Here is a 7,694-nt window from a genome sequence, read left to right as displayed (position 1 = left end):
CGGTGACCCCCGCAGAGGGCCCACGCGTTCCTTAGAGCAGGAACACACACCCTTCCACCACCCACACACGGATGAGTGCAGCTGATTCACGCAAGGGGCACGTGCTCTTGAGTTTTTGGCAGGTTTTTCTGTAACTCTGGGGCTTCCACATCTATTTGCATATGTAGGCAGTCAAGTTATTCTGACTCGGAGGAGCGCCAATGAGGTTAAAAAACGGAGGATTTTTCAAAAATCTGGAGGATAAGTGTAACAACTACTTCTTTTAAGAGTTAGAGATGAGCTAAACTTAATTGAAATTGCATGTGCAGGCGGCCAAAATCCAGTTTAGCTAGCTAGACTACGGAAAGCGCGACCTACGCTGCCTGCAGACGCCGGGGGTAGAATGACAAAACCTAGGCAGCCAATGAATTGGAACTGGAAGCAGTACATCCCCAGCGTGTTCCCATTGGCTACCATGCCTTTCTCTTGTTAAGAGAATTAACCTGTTCATGGATTTGACCCCATTCGCAGGCACAGAAATTGAAAAGCAAATTCTGAGTTTTAAAAGCTGGTTTGGCATGTAGAAAGCAAAACCAAACACTTCCTATAAGGAGGAGTTACTTTTAAAAGAACACCTAGAAATACTGATCAAACGTCCTGACCCAACAAGAAGACAAGTTTGTTGTTATGTGCCACCGAGATCAAGTAAGACTCACAGCAACCCTGTGAACAACCGAGTAAGACTCACAGCAACCCTGTGAACAAGAGATCTATGCCCTGCCCTGTCCTGTACCATCCTCATAATCCCTGTTATGCTTGAGCCCATTGCTGTTGTCACTGTGTGGATCCATCTCGTTTAGGGTTATCCTCCACAACCATGATGTCCCTTTCCAAGGAATAGTCAGTCCCTCTTATCAATATGTCCAAAGCATTTGAGACCCCTCCATTTTATCATGGAGCTTATATAGTTGCTATGTAGTTTAACCCTGATACTTTAAATCACCTAAAAGTACTCTGTTGCCTCAACTACATTGATTAAAGTCAATGTATTTATTTTGTCACTCAGCAGACGTTATCTAGCTGCTTTTTAACATTGTAAGAATCATCTCTAATTTTTCTATCTAGCTATTGTGGAAAGCTACTATGAACTCTTAAGACCTGAGATCTAACCACAGTAACAACAGTATCAAATAGTATTGACAAATGGTCCCTTACTGGTCAGATCTTCAAGGAACCCAAAAATCACTTCAACCCAATATTTTGAAGCTTAGAATTTCTTATAGTCAGATGAAGGTGGATCATTTCCAGATATCCGAAGTAAAAATAAACCACTTAAGCATTTGATCCCATCTAGGACACATTTCCTAATTACTTCTCCAGACACCTGCCAACAAAAGAAATTAGATCAAAGATCTTTGAAATTCTGCTGTATTGAAATCCTTAAAGCTTTAGGCAAGTAACAGCATGATTTACATGATGGTAGACTTATAACTGAAATAGAAAAGCTAATTGTGGCAACTGTGATTTGTCATGCTCTTTTTTTCAAAATACCAACTTTTCCTCTTAGATGCAGTGACAGACAAAGAACTTGAAGGCCCGATAAACTTTCTGTATGGAGCTCTGGTCGCCTAGTAGCAAGAAACTACGCTGCAATCCTGAAAGCATGCGGTTCAAAGCCACCAGCTGCTCCACAGGAGAAGGATGGGCTATCTCCTTCTGTGCAATTAACTGCCTCTGAAAACCCACTGGAGGGTGAACTATGGGTTGGTTCCAACTCAACGGTACACAATAACAATCCTTCCTTTAGTCTTACTTGCTTTCTTCACTCAATAGCATAAGAACACCACCACAACAACACTTAATAGGAGGAATCTGGTCCAATTGTAGCAAAAGTAGGAGGGAAATAAACATAAATGTGTGCTTAGTGTACTATTTTTGTTGTATGCCATGGAATTGGAACCAACTCATAGTTCACTCTCCAGTGGGTTTTCAAAGGCCAGTGTACCAGAGACTACTAATAAACCTGTACCTTCCTATTACTTCTTACTTCTGGCTACAGCCTGCGGTCACATTGGTATGATCTATGAAGCTCACCAGCTAGGACATCCTGCTTGGGAAGGTAGAGGAACAGCAAAAGAGAGGAAGACTATTGACCAAGTGAATTAACACAGACAGTGGCAATGTGCACAAATATGTCAGAGGTTGTGAGGATAGTACAGGATAGGACAGGGTTCAGATCTCTTGTTCATAGGGTCACTATGAGTTTTACTCAACTCGATAGCACCTAACAACAACAACAAAAGGAAACACAAGAATTTTACCATTAACATTTCAAAATTTGGATCAAAGGTATCAATATTTACTGATTAAATGGGTTTTCTATTACACTGTCTCTATCATTATACTTACGTTGCTGCTGTTGTGTACCATTGAGTCGGAACTGACCCATAGCTGACCCTATAGCAGATTTTCAGAGACAGGCACGGGAGGAGACAATTACAAATATTTATAATTTACAATTATAAATATTTAGAAGGGGGAAGTGGGAAAGAGAGTTAAAAGATTTGGTTGAATTTTGTTATTTTGCTTTTTAAATCCTTTGAGGCTTCATTTGAGTGTCCTATGCACGATTAGTGTGTTCAAAGTATGTTTTTGTAGAACATCAGTGGGCTAGATATTATAACTGTGAAGTATATTATAAAACTATACTACTCTGGTGGTCTAGTGGGTTAGAATTTGCACTGCCAATCCAAACACGTGCGGTTCAAATCCAGCAGCTGCTCCATGAGAGGGATGAGCCAACTCCTCTCTTGCAGTCTACAGCCTCTGATAAAGTGCTGGAAGGTCAGTTATGAGTCCTTTTCCACTAGAAAGTACCGTAACAAGAGCAACAACTCTGCTTTAGTAATCTGTATTGCAATTAACTTAGAGGACAATTCTCAAAATGGACTTTAATGTCCTGAATTTAACCGGGTGTGATTAACCTAGTAATTGAGAGGTTTTGAGTAAAATCAAGGATTATGAAAGGGAGTCTAAAAATTTAGTCTAGCCAGCAATATATTTTCCCTGCCTTCTTTTTTCCACAATCTTTGACTTTAAAAGGTGGTTTACATTCTTTGTTGCAAAATTACTATGGTGAACACATCAGGAGAGTCATCAACCTTGCCCCACCCTCTCAAAGTAACCTCAGCAATTTAAGTGACCCCCTCAGGGGAATACCAGAGGATCACCCCCACCTGAGCCATCTACTGTTTACACTAACCACACCAGGTTACAAAGTCAACTTTGATCCTTCCTACCTTCTCCTTCTTCACTACCGGTTTCAGGTCTTCTTTTGATAAAGATCTTCTTCAGGTGTCCTCTTCTCCCTTTTTTCTCCCTTCTCATTTTATTCTCCCTTTTCATCTCTCTTACTCTGCCTTTCCCCATTCTCTTCTCTGTTTCTATTCGCTTAGTCTAAATGATGTCTGCTTCCCACTTGTTCCTAGATTAGTATTTGGGAACTGATAATGCCGCAACACTAATTTTATCTAGGGTCTATGAACAATTCCTACCCCAGTCCTCTTTCTTCCCTCCACTCCTACCATATTGTGTTGTGAAAAACTTGGCTGTTTGGAGGACTATTCTAGAATGAAACATGTTAGAAAATCTAGTTCTGTGTGACATCACTAAAGCAGCCCCACTGAGGGCCCCTGGGGGGGCCTGCAGTTTCATGATGCTCTTCATGTGACCCCTCCTAGGCTATGGGCTACTTCTTGAGAAACATGGGTCACTGTGAGGGTCACATATAAAATCCTAGCCAGTCTTTTAAGTTAGGTTCTTACTTCAAGATAACTATCTCTAAAAAAAAATTTAAAAAAGATAACTATCTCTGTATGTCCACAGCCTTGCAACATGAGTGTGTTTCTTGTCAGACAAGTTCATCTGTTCAACAGATAATTATTGCATATCTGACACTGTGCTATGCTAGGAGTAGATTATGACATCAGTGGACAAGGCCCACACTTCCAAGAAGCTGACATTATAATGAGGGGTACAGGCCAACAAACAAATATATAAAAAAAACCAAAATGACAAATTGTGATCAAAATTGTAAAGGAAATAAATAGAGAAATAGGTGAGATGATTCAAAATGGATGTGCAGGAGAGACTTTTTCTAAAGACATAGCATTTGAACTAAAGAATAAAAAAGAGGGGGAGGGGAGAATAAGAAGGAGTCAGCCCTACAAAGAATCAGAGGAAAACTTTCCAGGAGAGAGATCAGTATGGGCAAAGAGCTGAAATAGTAAAGAAGATGACAGAAAAGAAGCATAGTAAGCCCAGGGCAGCTCTTTTGTTCTTGTTGGGGGCGGGGGGGAGGGGGTATGTGTATAATAATACAACATTTACAGAAATCCACTGCTTTCTAAATAATATTCCTTTCTGCCTGCCTTATAACATTGGTAATCACTTTGCTTTCTATAAACTTTTCATAGAAATTTTTATAAAATCTCAAAAATTTAGATGGGGTTTCAGCTTAGAAAGTTTTAAATATTTCAGCTTGCAACTAAGAAACCACTTTGAGCAGAAGGCTATATCCATACATAATAATTTGAAGAATTATGTCAACTTCAGAAGTAAAGCAGCTTTTAAGAAGAATCTAAATTTTAAAAGGGACTTTTATTGAGTTTATTATATTGTAATTGGAAAGATAAGGCACAAAGTCAGGAACATTGTTTGATGCCGTCGAGTAGAGTACGATTAATAGTAACCCTGTGAACAGCCAAACTGAAACCTACCTGTTAGGTGCCATCCTCATCATCTCTGAGACACTAAAACCCACTGGTGAAGTCACAGTGTTGATCTGTCTCATTGAGGGTCTTCTCCTTTACTGACCCTCCCTGTTTCCAAACATGATGTCCCTTTCCAAGCAATAGCTTTACCTAGCTGTATGTTCAAAGTAAAGGAGATGAAGCTTCATCATCTTTGCCTCCAAGGAACACTCTGGACTCGCCCTTTCTGGGACATACCTATCTGTTCTTTGGCAGTCCATGGATGGATATTCAGGACTCTTCTCCTGCACAATTCACTGTTGTTGTTATGTGCCCTCGAGTCACTTGCGACTCATAGCAAACCTATGTATGACACTTCTGAACCCTGCTCTATCTTGAGCCAATTTCATTGTCTCTGACACACCTACCACCATTACTCCAGTCACTGAGTTAATTCAGTTTATCCAGGGTCTTCCTCTCTTGCACTATCCCTCCAATCTTCTAAGCATGATGTCCTTCTCCAAGGACTGGTCCCTCCCTGCCCAAAGCATGTCAGATGAAGCTTCAGAATCCTTGCTTCCAGAGAGCAACTTGGTTTCACCCTTTCTAAGACAGACCTGTTTGTTCTGTTGACAGTTCATGTTATGTTCAATACTCTTCTCTAGTACCACAACTCAAAGGCATTGATTCTTCTTCTATCATCCCTAGTCATTGTTCAGCTTTCTGATGCATAGCAAGTAATTGCAAAGACTATGGTGTGGATCAGGTACACTTTAGTCTTCAAACTGACATCATTGCTTTTCAGTACTCTGGAGAGGTCTCTGACAGCAGATTTTCCCAATGCAATTTGTCTTTTGACTGCTGGTACCAAGAGTGTTAGTTGTAAAGCCAAACAAACTAAAGTTGTTAACAATCTCAATCTCTTCACTATCTATCATGATGCTGCCAATTGGCCCAATAGTCAGAATCTTTGTTTTCTTGATGTTGATCTTCAATCCATATTGAAGGCTGCAGTCCTTAACCTTTTGCAGCAAGTGCCTCAGGTCTTCATTAGTTTGGGGAAACAACGTTGTGTCATCTGCATAACGCAGGTTGTTGACGAGTCTTCCTCCAATCTTGATGCCACATTCTTTCTCATAGAATCAGCCTCCTGATGATCTGTTTTGTATGTATATTGAAAAGATATGAAGATAGGATGCATCCCTGATGTACACCTTTCCTGATTTTGAACCATAGTGTTTCCTTGCTTTATTCTGTCTCCTGGTCTAAGTATAGGTTTCACATAAGCACAATCAAGTGTTCAGGGATTACCATTCTTCTCAAAGTCAGCCACAGTTTGTAGTGATCCACACAGTCAAATGCCTTTGCATAGACAATGAAGCACAGATAGACATTTTTTTCTGGTACTCTCTAGAACTGGCTGACACAGAAGAATTTCATGAAACAACTTATGAGCAAGAGGCAATAGTGATGATGGATGAAATTCAAGCTGCTCTGAAGGAATTGGCAGAAACCAAGGCCTCAGGAATTGATGGAATACCAGTTGACATCTTTCAACAAACAGATGCAACCCTGGACATGCTCACCAGATTATGCCAAGAAATCTGGAGGGCAACTACCTCGCCAAATGGCTGGGAGATATCCATATTGTTCTTATTCCCCTCCAAAAAGGTGATCTGACAGAGTGTAGACATTGTCAAACAATATCATACACAAGCAAAATCCTGCTGAAAATTATCCAAAAATTCCAGAAGTACAAGCTGGGTTTAGAAGAGGTTTAGAAACACTAAGTTTATCATAGATAATGTCAGATGGATCTTGGCTGAAAGCAAAGTACCAGAGGAAGATCTAGCTGTGTTTCACTGACTATGCAAAGGCATTTGACTCTGAGGATCACAACAAAGTGTGGCTTACCTTGAAAAGAATGGGAATCCCTGAACACTTAATTGTACTTATGTAAAACCAATATAAATAGCTATTACAAAATTATGACTAGCAGATCCTTTGGTGGACATTCTGAAAACCATTTTTAAAAGTGTTTACTGTGCATTCCAAGCAGTGTGGAAATTCTTTTCCTAAACACTCCCTTTTGAATATTGCAGCACATTTTCCATCTTTAACAATGGTGGCATGTAAAGACTTTTTACAAAGTAGGACTTTTGGATGGTCAACAAACACATGAGGAAATGTTCAAAATCATTGGCAATCTAAGAGATGCAAATCAAAACAACAATGAGATACCATTTTATACAAGTAGCAATTGTTGTTATTGTTGTATACCATTGAGTCTGAACCAACCTATAGGTGACCCTCCAGCGGCTTGTCAAAGGCAGTAAATCACATGGGAAGAGATTGCTCATCTTTGCTCCTATGGAGTAGCTAATGGATTCCAATTGGGAGTGTAATTCCTTATCACTAAACTGCCAGTAGTAAAGATTAACAGGATAGCAAGCAATAAATGTTGGAGAGGAGGCAAAGATATTTGAACTCTCACACACTTCTGATGGGATTGTAAAGGCAGTTCGGCATTTTCTTAAAAAGCTGAACATAGGTGTGCATATATCTGCTTGGATGTCAGTTATGGTATCTTTGGGATATATTCCCAGTAGTGGAATTGCTGGGTCAAATGGTATCTCTGTTTGCAACTTTTTGAGAAAGCGCCATACCGCCTTCCACAATGGTTGCACCATTTTACATCCCCCCCAACAGTGAATAAGGATTCCAGTTTCTCCATAACCTCACCAGCATTTGTTGCTTGCTGTTCTGTTAAATTTTGCTATTCTGACTGGGTTGAGATGATATCTCATAGTTGTTTTGATTTGTATCTCTCTTAGAGATAGGGATTTTGAACATTACTTCATATGCTTGTTGGCCATCTGAATGTCTTCTTTGGTGAAGTGTCTATTCATATCCTGTGCCCATTTTTCAATTGGATTATTTACCTTTATCTTGTTGTGGTGCTCA

This window comes from Elephantulus edwardii, unplaced genomic scaffold (genome assembly GCF_000299155.1).
Source record: "Elephantulus edwardii isolate Elephantulus edwardi_28Jun2011 unplaced genomic scaffold, EleEdw1.0 scaffold00104, whole genome shotgun sequence".
Classification (NCBI taxonomy): domain Eukaryota; kingdom Metazoa; phylum Chordata; class Mammalia; order Macroscelidea; family Macroscelididae; genus Elephantulus; species Elephantulus edwardii.
Note: the sequence above shows the minus strand (reverse complement) of the source record.